This window comes from Mirounga leonina, unplaced genomic scaffold (assembly GCF_011800145.1).
Source record: "Mirounga leonina isolate KUSES-001 unplaced genomic scaffold, KU_Mleo_1.0 Mir_165, whole genome shotgun sequence".
Lineage (NCBI taxonomy): Eukaryota > Metazoa > Chordata > Mammalia > Carnivora > Phocidae > Mirounga > Mirounga leonina.
Window position 1 is genome coordinate 71180940 of NW_023270415.1, and position 15845 is coordinate 71196784.

The 15845-nt window shown below is 44.0% G+C and overlaps 1 protein-coding gene and 1 non-coding gene across 16 annotated transcripts in view; both read right to left on the reverse strand.

The window, feature by feature from the left end:
* Nucleotides 1–15845, reverse strand: part of CYRIB (CYFIP related Rac1 interactor B) — a 147646-nt gene that overhangs the window by 72361 nt on the left and 59440 nt on the right. For 3 of the 15 annotated variants that reach the window (XM_035011944.1, XM_035011947.1, XM_035011943.1), the window contains exon 1: nt 9584–9666. The exons of 10 other annotated variants lie outside the window; for them this stretch is intronic. The gene's annotated coding sequence lies outside the window, so the exon portion shown is untranslated. Of the gene's footprint in view, nt 1–8625; nt 8655–9583; nt 9667–15845 lie in introns of those variants that run through there. 2 more of the 15 variants (XM_035011953.1, XM_035011954.1) reach the window with 2 other exon arrangements.
* LOC118015471 lies at nt 3172–3360 on the reverse strand. The gene has a single exon (XR_004680639.1). It is a non-coding gene; the product is annotated as a small nucleolar RNA SNORA73 family (small nucleolar RNA).

Consider the following 15845-nt stretch of genomic DNA (forward strand, 5'->3'; position numbering starts at 1 on the left):
CTTCACTAAAGTTTTGCCTGTATACCTCAACTAGGAAAATTTGAAATGTTTAAATATTTTTTAATTATTTAAAATCATAGGCTATCTACCTACCCAAACGAGGCAAAATGAGAATGGTTTAAAAAAATTAAATTTGATTTTTAATAAAATATGTGATTTTTAAAAGCTGCTAAGAACACTGAAAATCAGCTAAAGTTCTTAAATGAACTCTTAATATGCTAATAGACTACTAAGAAGGGGTCAGTAACACATACCAAAGACAGAACACTGGCCAGTTGTCACTATGACACATACTATAATGGAACTTTGGCACACCCATTTCAAAGAGTTGCCAATCCCAGGCTACATATTTTGACTATTGCTTCAACATACTGCTCTATAAATAAAAAGAAAAAGCTTTGGTTTAACTATATTCACATTTTAATATAGGAAGTCCCAATTATCAAAGTGTATTTCCAAAATGCTTTAGCCCTTGATTCTCAAACATTAAGCTTTTATCCACTAGTGACTTAGAAGAGGAGCCACCATAGCTAGATTTCTTTACATTTCCAGCTCTGTACATTCATGTACACTTTAATCCAAATGGACAGAATAAATGAAGCTGACTTTTCTGTACTTTAGAAAACAACTTGGTAAATAATATTTATGTAATACCAGAACATATCAAAGATTTAAGTCAAAACAAGCTTAAACGTAACAATTTTCAGCAAGTAAAGTTAAATTTCGAAATAACATTTCTTACGTTTGTTTTCAGAAACTAACTGGACAGGAGTTAGAAAATTATGATTGATAAAATGAAGCCCAACCCCCTTTAAAAAAATGAAAAATTCTAAGTTTAAACCTTCCTCCAACTATGCTAGCTCCTCCTTTTTTTTTTTTTTTTTTAAAGATTTTATTTATTTGGGGTGCCTGGGTGCCTCAGATGATTAAGCATCTGCCTCTGGCTCAGGTCATGATCTCAGGGTCCTAGGACTGAGCCCCACATTGGACTCCTGGCTCAGTGGGAGCCAGGAGTCCAATGCAGTACTTGAACCCAGGACCCTGGGATCACGACCTGAGCTGAAAGCAGATGCTTAACCCACTGAGCCACCCAGAGGTCCCTATGGTAGCCCCTAAATATATACTGTCCCAAGATCTAAAGGAAAAAAAACCTCATTAAAAATGTGCTTATATTGTTTTGTTAGAATTTTCCAGAATTTTAAGTAGAGAATTGTTGTATGACATAAACAAAAGCAAAGCAATCTCATACCTTGCAACCCAAGGTGGTCTTCCCGTGCTTCACCTTAATGTAATGTCCCTGAAATTCCTAAAAAACCATGTGTGATTTTTTTCAAATCAAAAGACGTCTGGACATGTTAGTCATTACTTTTTGAGTAAATGTTATCAGATACCAACTTACCTTGGAGAAAATACATTTCAAATGCTGATACTCTAGCTACTGCTATTATTGAGAGTAATACTGTCCTTCATCTCTTACACAGGAGTCTCCTGTTTTCTACCAGCATCCATGAAAAGGTGGCATGGTAACTTACTAGCTTGCAACTAGGGTAAGATCTCAGACCATCATGGTTCTGGACAGTTTTGGCAGTAAGGATGGGATGCTGACAGAGCCACCCATGACTTTCTAGAAGACAGAGGATAAAGGCCCCCAAGGGCAGAGGTCTAGGAAATGGGAAGACACCCTGGGATCTGAGAGTGGTCCTGATGGTAGGTGGGGAGAAGATGAGAATATGGATCCCTACCACCCTACCGTTAATGAACAGGAGTTGGATTAATGTTTAGAAACTGAGCAGTAAAAAGTGGAATTGAAATCAACCACCCAAATGGTGACTTGGTGGTTGTTCACTCTCCTCTGGGCTGGCAGAGGAAGGGATATGCCAAGACAATGGGGCAACAGCCCTGTGTCTCCAGGTGAAAGGCATTGTGGCTGTGACTATTGAGCCTCAGAATCCCCAAAACTAAAATGGATTATGTAAGTAATGATGGCCTTGCTGCCAAAATGAAGTTTTAGTTGGACCAAAATTATTAGAAGTTTCTTTGATTGAACTATGAGGGAATAACCAAAAGGTTATAACCAGCTTTGATTGCTTTGATTGCTGGTACAGGTGCTCTCTCCCTCGTGCTCCCATCTCCTACCCTGTTCTACTTCTACCCCCAAAACTCTTCTGCTTTACAGAAAAAAATGGTAAGTATGGGGTTGAAGTCTCCCTGCCTCCCAAGAAGGACTGAAGGCCATAGAGCCAATAGGCTGCCCAGGGAACTTTAGAGAGGGACTCAAAGCTTTAAGGTTCTTTTAGATATAGGCACCCATGTCATCACCAGCCTACCCAGTCCTGTGAAGGGAGGGAACATCCAGATTCAATTAATAGGGTTTGGGCAGGATTTACAGTGGGGAAAAAACCGAATGTGACGAAAGGACAGGACTCTCTGGGCCAGTTCAATGTTCTGTTGCTGTCTCTACATCCCAGTGTATAGTTAAGAGTTGATATGTTACATGGTTGTACTTCCCCACCTTCTAAGTGCCAGAGGGGATTCTCCCAATCAGGAAGGGTTGCATGTAGAAAAATCCTAGTACCTTTGGGGCCCCACAACCCTAATGACCGTTTTTTGGTTACAAGTCTCTGTGACTTACGATTTTATTGATTAGAGCTTCTGACAAAGGGAGGCAGGCAGTCGTCACCTGCAGGTGCCCCTGGGGGTTCTGCACTCTGCCTTCCGGACACAACTATCAGACATGCTCCTTCTCTAAAGCAATTGTTAGCATGCTACTGGCCTCTTGTGGAAACTGAATCCCTGACTCATGGAGACCTCTTGAGTCCACAGGCTGATATTCCTACTTTGGTTTTCTAACCTACTGTCCCCCTTGATTTACTATAAAGGGCAGTTTTTCAAGGGGGTCAAATGTGCCCCAGCTTCCAAACCTCCAGGCTTATCTTATAAAAACAGCATTTGTCATTCACTTTACCAACTCTCTCTGCCAAATAAAGGACCCAACAGTGTAAAGTGTCAACTGCCAATGTTAGGTGAGGCTCTTCTCTCCCTAAATCCAATTATTTGGAATCCTGAGCAATCGCTGCGAAAGAGGTAGGTAAGAGCTTAATCCAGAAGAACTGCAGCTGATAAAAGATTTTTCTTTCATTTCCAATCATAGATCCAGATGGGGGTTCTTAGAGCTGTTTCCCGCATTGTTTGTCTCCTCTGTCATCATCCACAGGACTCTTGAGAAGCTGTAGGAATATGCAGGTGCAGACTCAAGGCATGGTGGAAATGGACTGTACATCATGGGGCAGAACCCTATGCTCCCCTATGCCACCTGGACAGAGCCCAGGGATAGTGACCTCCCAGGAATATCCACGTTGGTCTGATATGCCCACTTTAGGATGGGTCAACTCCATAACTAACAATGTAGAGAGTCAACTGAAAATGCATATTCAAGAATACATCTGGCTTTGTCTTAGCCCCAACAGCATCTCAACTTTACATGAAAAAGTAGCAACAGGACCTTTGGGGAAAACCGGAAGCAAACTTACAGGCTCTACAGAGCCTAAATCCAGTAAATCATCAAATCTTATGGATTTAATACTATTCCTCCATTGTCAGTACTCAAATGATGATCACTATCAATTCTTTCCTGGACTTTAGTAACAATAGCCTCTTAACTTGCCTACTTGTATTGAATTTTACTTCATCTTCAATCCATTCTCCCAAAGCTGTCAGAACAAGCTAGTATTTCACTCTCCCCTCCCTTAAAATCCTAAAAAAAGAAAATCCTATAATGGTTTCCCTATAGCCTTCAGTCCAAACTGACCTGAACTTGTTAACACAACTCATGCAGCCAGGCTTACAGTCTACTTATTGTGTACCTCTTTCCCACACCTCCTTTACAGAACCAGTAGCCATTTCTAAAATGTACCTGACCTCTCTTATCTCAAAGCTTTTGCCTCTCCCTCAATTTAGGCCCGTGCATTCTCCCCCCGCTTTTTTAAGATTTTATTCATTTATTTGAGAGAGAGACAGAGACAGAGACAGAGATAGCAACAAAGAACAGGAGCTGGGAGGAGAGGGAGAAGTGGACTCCCTGGGAGCCCAATGTGGGGCTCGATCCCAGGACCCTGGGATCATGACCTGAGCTGACAGCAGACACCTAACCGACTGAGCCACCCAGGCGCCCCTCATCCTCCCTTTTGTCTGACTGACTACTGGTCCACTCCTCAGGTTTTAGTTTAAATGGCATGACAACATGGACTTTTACCCTGACTCATAAGATTAGGTACCTATGGAATACATAGCACTGAACTCACATTGTCTATTTTTCTCGCTCTTCTACTCTAAGGAAGGACTACTAGTAGTTTATTCACTGTTATTATAAGCGTCCTCATGTGTTCATTAACTATTTGGGGGATTCATAACAATCATATACCAAGTATTATGCTAGTTGTCAAAAAATACATTATCAAAAACAAGTTTTTTTTTTTTTTTAAGACTTATTTATTTGAAAGACACAGCAAGTGGGGGGGAGAGGGAGAGAAAGAATCTCAAGTCAGTGAGGAGTCTGCTTGAGATTCTCTCTCTCTCCCTCTCCCTGTGTCCCCCGCAAAAAAGAAATGTGTTAATTTAATAAAATTATATTTTGCCCTCCCTACCACACTGCATTGAAATTAATATAAATATTTCATAAGAATTGTGAGGCACACAGCAGAGACATTATTATTCCCATTTCATAGTTAATCTGAGAATCTTCACACTATCAGACAAAAGCAAATTAGGGCTTTAGTGCAACGGTTTGGTCCATACATACTAAAATTTTACAATGAGTAGAATCTCTCGATAAGAGCACAAATCAGCAAACTATAAAAGTCCACTTCAAGACCTACCTAGTAAATCATGGATTAAATTAGTGCCTTCAACTTTCTATTACTCTCATAAAGAACAGAGAAATGGCATAAATAATCCCCAAATAATAATATCTGGGAATATGTCATAACTTTTTTCATAGCACGTATGTCCTAAAATTGTTTGACCTAAATTAGTATTCAGTGTAACTTGAATTATCTGAGAACATGCCAATTTATGACTGGAAGAAATATTCTAAGCACAGTGAAGTGTCCGTATTAGTTTAGGTTTATAATACAATACCAGACATATTGTACCAACTCGAATATATCAAGTAGAAATTACTCCCATGGCAGACTATAACTGCACAGGATTGAAAACTTCACAGTGTTGCATAAAACAGTACCATTGAATGTCATCTTTTCAAAATAAATTAAATAGCTACAAAAATATATCTTTGCATAAGGTCTTCTACTTAAACAGAATCACCCAATATCTTTGAAAAAAAGCCTTTCTCACCAGTGGTACCACTATCAGAACATAGGATGTGTCACAAGAAATGTGTGTTTTTAAAGAATCAACCTTCTAAGAATGATTTCCTTGTTTAAAAAGTTTTACAAATGGGCGCCTGGGTGGCTCAGATGGTTAAGCATCTGCCTTCAGCTCAGGTCATGATCCCAGAGTCCTGGGATCGAGTCCCGCATCTGGCTCCCTGCTCCTTGGGAGCCTGCTTCTTCCTCTGCCTCTCTCTGTCTCTCATGAATAAATAAATAAAATCAATCAATCAATCAATCAATCAATCAATAAAAAGTTTTACAAATGTCACTCATTTGCATTCCAATATACTTATATGAGTGGGAAAAGGGTGAAGCTACAGCTAGTAAGCAGGAAATTATAATCCTGTATATGCTCACAAGAGAGTAGAGAAGTGAACATTTTCCATCCTGTGTGTCAGCTGAAAAAGTTTTTAGACTGGCTGTTTTAAGTATGCCTTCTAAATATATAATATAAAATACAGGACCTCAAATCAGTACTTTGAAATAGAATTTTAGTAAAGACTAGAAATCACAGAGGCTTGGGTTTATGCCAGCCTTCCTCACCCTACTTGGGAGCATACTTGGACAAGTTACGTAAGCTCTCTGAGCCTGCTATTCCTGTTAATTAGTAGTTAACTAGGAATTAACCTATACCAGGCAGGGTTGTCATAAAACTACCTTAATGTATATAAAGAACTTGGCATATAGTAGGTGTTCACTATCACAGCATAATAATTAAAGAGCCAAAACCAAGTTCTATCACTTAGTAGCTGTGTCACTTTAGTTATTACTTAACTTCAATTTCCTAGTCTGTGACATGGGAATACTAACACCTAACAAGGTTGTTGTAAAGAATTTCTTAGACTCAACCCGGCAAGTAGTAAACACTATGTGCTAGTTACTATTAGCATTATGACCACCACCACTGAAATATTAAATAAACACTGGGGTGCCTGGGTGGCTCAGTCAGTTAAGCATCTGCCTTCAGCTCAGGTCATGATCCCAGGGCCCTGGGATCGAGTCCCATGTTGGGCTCCCTGCTCTGCAGGGAGTCTGCTTCTCCCTCTGTTCCCCCCTCACTCGTTCTCTCAATCTCTCTCAAATAAATAAGATCATTAATGTATTACATAACCACTGTCACATTACTGATGATACGTTCCATTTCTGCCACTTGAAAAAATATCTCTTGAAAAATTAACCTCATTTTGGTGAACTGATCATAATACAGGATGAGCTTACACATCTAAGAATTTTTATGGTGACTTTAAATGCACAAGACATAACCTGAATTGACTGTTGCTCATGAATACTGAGAAGATATCAAATATCCATTCTAAGTGAACAAATCTACTCAATGGACTAAAGCGTAACATAAAATGACATGCCTATTGTACTTTCTTTGTACTTTCTCCCCAAAGATCTCAAAGCACTTTAAAAAATCAAATAGAGCAATTCTCAAAATATATGAACTTGAGAAAACTGCAGCTGAGAGCAATCAACATTTTTCCCAAAACTTTTGCCACATAATTACAAAATGATGCTATAGTCAAAAACTCTTTGACCTTGCCATTCTTTCAATTATTCAAAACATTTGAGTATCCACTGTGCACCAGGCTAAATTCTGGTGCAGTAAAAGAAAAGGAGAGACCAAAAATAATAGCGGGAATGTCACTAACAATATAATTAAATATTTCCAAATATTATAATTTTGTATTCCTTAAACAGTGAAAGAGCAAATTATAGGTCCTACAGTTAAGTGCATCAATACTTAATAATTTAAGTAACCTCATATAAGCGACAGTCCAGTATTTTCCCCCAAAGAAACCAGCAGTAAAATGAAATAAGCATCCCTCTATACTCTTCAATCACTTACTATGGTAAATGATCATTCCAAATATGAATATAATAATCTCAAGAGTGACACTATGTAACACATTTTTTTTTTTAAGATTTTATTTATTTATTTGACAGAGAGAGACACAGCGAGAGAGGGAACACAAGCAGGGGGAGTGGGAGAGGGAGAAGCAGGCTTCCCGCTGAGCAGGGAGCCCGATGCGGGGCTCGATCCCAGGACCCTGGGATCATGACCTGAGCCGAAGGCAGACGCTTAACAACTGAGCCACCCAGGCACCCCTGTAACACATTTTTTAACCCATTTTTGGGGAAAGTTCAGAGAAATGAAAAATTCTAAATCTGATTATGTAAAATATCACCTGTAATCTATCAGAAATAAACTAAATTCGCTTAATCTTAAAATATGAAATTATATTTTTGCTAGGGCAACTAGAATCAATTTACTAATCATGTCTCCCTTTGATGAACCAATTTCATGGGAGAGAAAAATCTAGCCCCAATTACCAAATGATCTAGAGTTCATACTATAGATCCAGCATCTTATGATCCAAGAACTTCCTCTGAAGTAGCTATGTAACTGTTAAAAGTTTTAAGAATTGAAAAATGTTATCTAACAAAATTGCTCTGCCAAAGAGAGGCAATCTTAACTATGAGTTAAGAAATCTTACTGCTAGAGTGGTTATCCAAAACCTAAAAGAGAACACACGGCCAAGTGCCTTTTTAATACTTAGCTCCCCAGAAGGGCTATTAGAAAATGCTGATATTAACGTTGATAGCAACTGTATCATACTGATATCCAGGTAGGTACACTACAGGACTAAAAACCTTCCTTTGACTTCATTATTACAGACAACCACAGTCACGTGAAAAAAAAAGGGGAGGCTTATCATATCATTTTATGAATGCTGATCAGGCAGTTTTAGCCAACTACAACACTTACCAAGGGGTTATCAAATAAGCCCCAATTATCAAAGTGCTCTAGACACAAAGCTTCTGTTTCTATTATTAAATACAATTAAAGAATTAAAAGGATCAGTGCGTTTTTCTTGAGGTCCATTTGTCTAAAATGATTTGCAATAAGTCCCCAAAGACCGAAGTGATTCAAATTCCTTCATCTACATAAAACACTCCTCTGGAATGTCAGTCTGCCAAACTGCAAGACTATAAGAACACAAAATTGACTGATCCACATTTTCCACATAAAGATTACGGAGTAAAATGACGGCAAACGCAATAAATCTGCAGGAGGGGGAACCAAGTGTAAACAAATTCCAAAAATCTTTGTCTTATCCAGAATGGCACTTTGTGGTACTGCAAGAATTCAGGCATTTCATCAGTATTCCGCACACCAGGGGACACTCGATAACTGCTGTCGACAAATTAAGAGGAGAAAAAGTCTCACCAACAAACGGTAGTAACAGGTAATGTTGCAAATCCGTCATGGAACCAAGTGAGCGGGAAGGTGGAGGTGTAGAAAGGAGTAGCAATCTTCTGCCAAATTTTACAGTCTGAGAAAATTAACCCATCACAGACAGCCCTCCAGGAAAAAAAAAAAAAAAAAAAAGATATCTGGTGCAGCCTAGAATAGCCATGAGTTACACACACACACAGCAATTGCCACTTCCACTACAGTTTGACAGGAACAGATTTGGGCAATTATAACAGAAACTGTGTGTTTTGGAAACACCCTAAGACCACACCCTGTGACCGAGAATCTGGACTTTAAGTGCTGGGGATTTAAGTGGTCAACGCGGTGTATACTTGGACGACCTGGCCGCGCAGGTGGAAGGGCGGAGAGGGGCAATAAAGGCACCAAGTGCCACGCGGGTGACCAGGGGGAGTGGCTGCCGCCGCGAGGCGTGGCGCAGTCCGAGGGAAAAGGGGGTGTGGATCTGCGGGTGAGTCCGGGGAGAAAGGGAGGGAGGAAAGGCGGCCCCGAGGAGTTAAGGGAGGTGGGCGCCGACGGTGGGGGGCGAGCGCCGACGCGGGAGGGGAAAAGCCGGGGAGCCGGATATCACGCGCGGCGGCCGGCTCTGGGGGTGGGAGGGCGCGGCGAGCACGCGCGTGGCGGCGCGGGTGGGAGGAAAGGGGGGGAAAAGGAGGTCCGAATGAATGAGCCGCTGGCGGGGCCGCGGAGGAAGGGGCCGGGGCGCCGCGGGCCGGCGGAAGGGGGGCGCCCGCAGAGGTGCAACCGCGGCGCCGGGGGTGGGCGCCGGGGCGGGCCCACGGCGCCGGGGGCCGAGGAAGCCCCGCGCCGGCGCGGCCACCACCGCGCCCGCCTCGCCGCCAAAACGGGGTCTTGGGGCAGGAAAGTGAGGGGCGTGAGGGAAGGGGGAAAAGGGTAAAAACAAATCACTCACCCTCCGCTCGAGCCTCCGGGCGCTCTCAGCCCCGCTCCTCCGCCCTCCTCGGGCCGCGGCGGCGGCTCCTCAGCGGCGCTAGAGGGAGCCCCGGGCCCGGAGCGGGGCAGCGGCGGCGGCCGGACCGGGAGCCCCTCCGCACCTGCCCCTGTGGCGGAGCCGCGACGAGCCAAGCGGCGGCTGCAGCAGCGGCGGCGGCTCCGAGTGGGGAGGGCAAGTGACCCGGATGTACAGGGTAACGGCGAGGAGGGGGAGGGGGGAATGCCAGGAAGTGAGGGCGCAGCGGACCTGTCCGGCCGTGCGCATGCGTCGCGCGCCCGCCCCGCAAGGTAAATCCTCGGCCTTCCTTCCCCGCCCCTCTTCCCCGCCCCTCCTGGAGGGGGCGGGGCGAGACTTGAGACAGGTGGTCCGGCGAGGAAGGGAGGAGAGGAAGGGGGCGCGGCCACCGCCTCCGCGCCCCCGCGTTCCTTAAAGGGGCAGCACATCCGCGCGGAGATGGCATCTGGGTGGATCCGAGTCTTGCAGCCTTCTCATTTGACAGAAGGAAAACTGAGGTTCAGAGGTAGGGGGGAGCTGTCTCAGGTCAGCGAGCTCGGAAAAAGCAGGAACTGGAACTCGGAACTCGCAGATCAGGACTCTTTGTACTGAACTCCGCGAAACTGCCACCTCCCACCACTCTCCACGCCTGGAATGGCTGGGCTGGTGAACACGCCTTTCCCTCTCCGCCAGGTACTGAACCTCACTCACGCTCCCCGTTAAGGCAGAAGCGCTGGCAGGCTCCTCAGAGCTTAGAGGTGCACCGTTATCGCCTGTAATGGTATCCTGGAGACGCCCTGGGGAGGTGTTAAATGATCAATCTGAGGACAGAAATCAGGCGCCACTTGAGACTTGTACCTTGCCACGCACCGCTCTTTCAGATGAATGAGATTTTGTTCTAGGGTTCCGCTCTGGGCAAAAATGTCGGGGGGTGGGGCAGAGAACTTGAATGTGGCCCAGGGCACAGCATTTTATTTCCCTAATCCTCCTTCACTCTTGAACATAAATGCTCCCTCCTTACATACAAAACCAGAACATCTATCTAGCTGGTTCATCCTAATCCTGCTATGAAACTCTCATATTTTTTCATTAACACTAAAGCGTAAATGATTACAATGTTACCTTTCTCTGGAATATTTTCGGTTTGAGCAGATCATTACCATGGAAGTAAATGGTTCTGAATATTTTGGGGTCATGGGCCCTACTGAAAATCCCACAAAAGTAGGGGTTTTTCTCCCCCAGAAGAATACACACAAATTTACATACAATGTCAGGGGATTTATGGTCCCAGGAAGCTTACCTATGAAAAACCCTGATTATGAACTCCTGGTCAAATAGGTAAAATGCCAGGAACCATCCAAGCCTTACCAGATGTGGCCAAGAAATCACTCCTTGCCCCAAATACAGAAGAGCAACCCTTACCTTATTTAGCCTTTTGTCTTCCTCTTGAGTTACATGGAGACTACATGGTACGAGCCATACTATATAGAAATGTGTTAGAAGAGTCACAGAGAGATTGGATGGCTTTCTGAAGGCACACATTAAAGGCAAGAGTCCTAGGCCTCAGACTTTTGCCCTAATTATCATACTTTAGGATGATTTAGGGGTTCTATATCTATTATAATCTTCATCAATTTCAATTAAACTGAGGGAGCCAATTTTTTGCCAACATTGATGCTGGCAGACGTCTTCACAATCCAGGAACTGTGGTCCATGTTTCTGACACACTGATACGCATCCTTAAATAACCTTGGTCCGTAGAAACCCCCACTATCCTCAATTTGTACCAAGGAAGAGAGTTCATACACCTGCCCCGTCCCTTAAATATGTACTCCAAGTAACCACACTCCTCTACCTCAGTATCCCAACAAAAGCAGAACTCTCTTCCATAGTATTCTCAACCCCATCCAGTTTAGCTCAAATATCTCCCATTATGGGGAACTCATTACTGCACTGGTCGGCCTCTTCTCATTGTGAGGAATGTCTTCTTTTACACTGAGCAAAAATCTGATACCCAACAATTTTCATCCACTGGTCCTAATTTTATCTATGGAGAGCAACACAGATATGATGCCAGCCTGAGGGAGCTTTCAGTCCAGCCAAGAAAAGCCCACTGATGAATGATAACCATAAAATAAGCCCCCTTTAGGGTCGCCTGGCTGGCTCAGTCATTAAGCATCTGCCTTCCGCTCAGATCATGCTCCCAGGGTCCTGGGATCCAGCCCTGCATGCACATCGGGCTCCCTGCTCTGGGGGAAGCCTGCTTCTCCCTCTCGCACTCCCCCTGCTTGTGTTCCCTCTCTTGCTGTGTCTCTCTCTGTCAAATAAATAAATAAAATCATTAAAAAAAAAAAGATCAGCCCCCTTTGGAGACACCTTTCTCCTTGTCAGCCCTAGACCCATCCTGGCCTGCGTCACAACTCACACATAAGCTCAACCATTATCCCATGTGGGATATCCTGAAAATGAGAACAGAAAACAAGACCTTAAGAGAAGTGCTGAATTTATTCTTCCCCGATCCTTTCTTCGTTATCCTGCATGAATGTAATCCCATTTCAGCTGAGGTCAAAGCTTTCAAAGTTTTATGTTGAAAAAAGCAGGAGGATGCAAAAAAGAGGTTTACATAAGAGCACTCTGCTCTCGATGATTTAATCACTGTGGCTTGTTAGCATTTTTCTTTGTGAGTCCTACCTATGTGCCAGGCACTGTACTAAGCACTTTACTTGCATTTCCTCTGTTGCTTTTAGAACCACCCTATATGGTACTATTACGATGTCCATCTTATAAATGAGGCAACCAAGGCTCAGTATGAGATCCAGGATTCAAACCCAATCTGTCAACTCCACAGTTTGTCCATTTACATAACTTGACTCTGCTTTTGTAAATTTCAGAAGTTCCTGATGCCTTCTTTAAATGCTGTTTCCTTTGAAAATTGCATTACTAAATCAACTTTAAAACATTACAAAGAATAAACTGTTTCACTTAATCATTGATGCATTCAATCAACACACAATTCCGCCCCTCTACTATGTCATAGGCACCATGCTGAGGGTTTAAAGTGGAGGTCAGTAGACAGGGCAGGTGCCTGTCCTGGAGGGGCTCAGGATTTAGTGAAAGAGCTGTGATCTCATAATTACAGCACAGCACGATTCATTGTAATCTAGGAGAGTGGAAGAACCAACAATCCCTGGACAGCTGTGAAGGCTTCAGAGAGGATGGGTTTGGTCTTGAAGAGATCAGGGAAGGGATGAGAAGAGAAGGCACATGGGCAGAGGAAGGGCAGTTTATGAAATGCTGGAGGGAAGACTGGGTGAGATGGTGAAGGATCTCCTCAACCACCATGCTATGGAGTTTGAACTTGCCTCCTGAAGGCAATAACAAGTAAACAGAAGCTTCTCAGCAAAGGAGAGACATAATTAGATGTGTTTTATATCAAGATCACTCTGACGACAGTGTCCAGTATGGACTACAGTGGGAATGAGAATGGGGACCCACAGACCACTGAAGTTGCTGTGCAGTCCAGGGGAGAGATAATGAGAACCTGCTTTAGGAAACTGGCAGTGGAGAGCAAGAATGGGCACCAGAATTAAGATACTGATGTTTAGGGGCACCTGGGTGGCTCAGTTGGTTAGGTGACTGCCTTCAGCTCAGGTCATGATCCCAGGGTCCTGGGATTGAGCCCCGCATCAGGCTCCTTGCTCAGGGTGGGGGGAGCCTGCTTCTCCCTCTCCCTCTGCCTGCTACTCTGCCTGCTGGTGCTCTCTCTTCCTCTGTCAAATAAAAAAAAATCTTTAAGTAAAAAAAATATATACTCATGTTGAATCTACAGGAGTTTGTGACTAGTTGAATCTGGGGGAAGAAGCAGCAGAAGCTGTGGGACGTGACCCTGACACTCCTAGCTTAGCAGAGCAACTGGAAGGTGATACCACTCAATCCCAATACCTTCACAGTTTTCATTCCTGTCCTCTTCCCACCTTTACCTATGTGAATGCACGTTGCTTCAACTACTATCAGATACGTGCAACTATTTCCCAATACCGTTTCATATTTCTACAGTCACATTTATCATTTTAATGGCTGCAGAACATTGCATCATGTTGAAATAGCTCCATTTCCTTCAGTTACTAAAGGTTCACACCCTGCATGCCTGGTTTACCCTAGACTCATTTGGTTCTGAGCATTTTGCAAGGGATGGGTTGAGCGAGGGAAGAGAGCCTTTAGGTGAAGGGTGTTGGAAAAGTGTGGCCACAAGGGCCAGCAAAGCTGCAACTCTCGTGGGAGACGACTGGGCAAATACACTGCACAGAGAACTGCAGAGCTGTGGAAAAGAACACATCAGCCTACCATTTACTCACTCATCCAGCAATTCATTCTCGTGAAGCCGAGGACAATACAGCAGAGCCCAAACCCCCTCAAAGCTCTGGATTCAGCCTAGCCAGGGTCTAAATCCTGTTCTACATCTTATAGAAGTTACTCAAACTCTCAGAGCCTGTCTCCCCCCAAGTTTGTTGTAAAGATGAACCTGGCAAAAATGTACAAAACACCTGGGATGGAACTAAGCATGTGTTAAGTTCAATAACGATTTTCGGTCTTGGTCCTTTCCCTATGCTTTCTTGACTCCCAACATTTTCTTGAGTTTCTGAGCAAACCCTCCAGGCAACAATGCGTGTACTAGAGGTCAGAGCCTGAATCTGCCAGAGTGAACCAGGGCCACTCATGTGACCTCACTAACCTGTCACTTCCCATCTGGGAAACCAGCCTAAAAACCTCATTCACAGGAATGTTGCAAAGCTCTCATAAGTACTATATAGGAAAATATGTTCAAAGCCCCAAAGCACAATTTCATTAATGACTATTACTGCTGTTATAGACATTGCTGTATTCTAGATTTCTCCCCATTAAAAAAAAAAATCTATCTATCTATCTATCTATCTATCTATCTATCTATCTATCTAGATATGTATCTATATATACACCCTCCACATGAGTTCCTTGGACCGAAGTTTCTGGGTTAAAGGATCTGACCACTGTTATGGTTCTTGATTTGCGTTGCTCAGATTGCTCTTAGAGAGGACTCTGGATGGTGCTACCATAATTAACTCAAAATCACCGTATAAGTCCTCAACCTAACATTCAGGGACTTCTATCAACTACTTCCTTCATCCTCTTGGTGGAAGGAATGAATACTTGAGGAAAGAAGCACCCTCCCCAACATTTCCAGGATGGCCAGGGGTCCAAAGGCTAAGGACTAAGACTCTAGTGTCCTGCCTTATGCCTGAGCACCAATGGACGAGAGTTTCACGAATCCAGAAGAAGACAGGGGAAGGAGGCCTGGGCATCCCCAGGGTAGCACTAAAGGCCTGTCCAGCATGAAAAATGGCATCAGAGCTCCTACCCAAAAGCAACAGAGTACAAAGCCAACAACTCAAACCCTAACACACTCCTGACACTCCTGTTATCTAGCAAAACATTAACCAGTCTCTCAGGAGTCATAAAGTTGTCCTTAGGGCCATATTTCCCCAGAGGCTCTGTCTATGAGCCTCTGTCACGTTCCCAAATGTAACATTTCTCACCAGTGGGCAGTTCCACAACATCCACTTTGGCCAGCCCTCTGGGTGACCTGCAGGAAGGTGGCAGGTTCTCACAGCTGGTCCTTCCCTGTGCTTCCAATATGCCTTCCAGCCTCTTCAAGGGACTGTTTCTTGGCCTTCTAGTTTAAGGGTCACCTCCTCAAAGTGGTCCTTGCCATCGCCCCACCCCCACCTCCTGTCACTCGTTCCTGCAGGTCACTGGCTTTTTTTCCCTCACAGTACTTATTACAACCTGTAAATATTTTTATTTTCTAGCTTAAAAATGTTTTTATTCTTTTTCTTTAAGATTTTATTTGAGAGAGAGAGTGAGAGAGAGCAAGAGCGGGAAGGAAGGGCAGAGGGAGAGGGACAAGCAAATTCCCCACTGAACAGGGAGCCTGACGCAGGGCTTGATCTCAGGACCCCCCTGGAGCATGACCTGAGCTGAAAGCAGACGCTTCACCGACTGAGCCACCCAGGCGACCCTTAAAAATGTTTTTAAAGAGCCTCCCACGAAAACACCACCTCTGTGAAGGCAGAGGCCGGGGCTATCTTGCCCACTCCAACACCTGTCACTATGTGCATCCAGCTCCTCGGAGACCCTCAGTAAGTATGCAGAATGATTGGGTAAAAAAGGGAGGTTCCCAGCCCCCCAA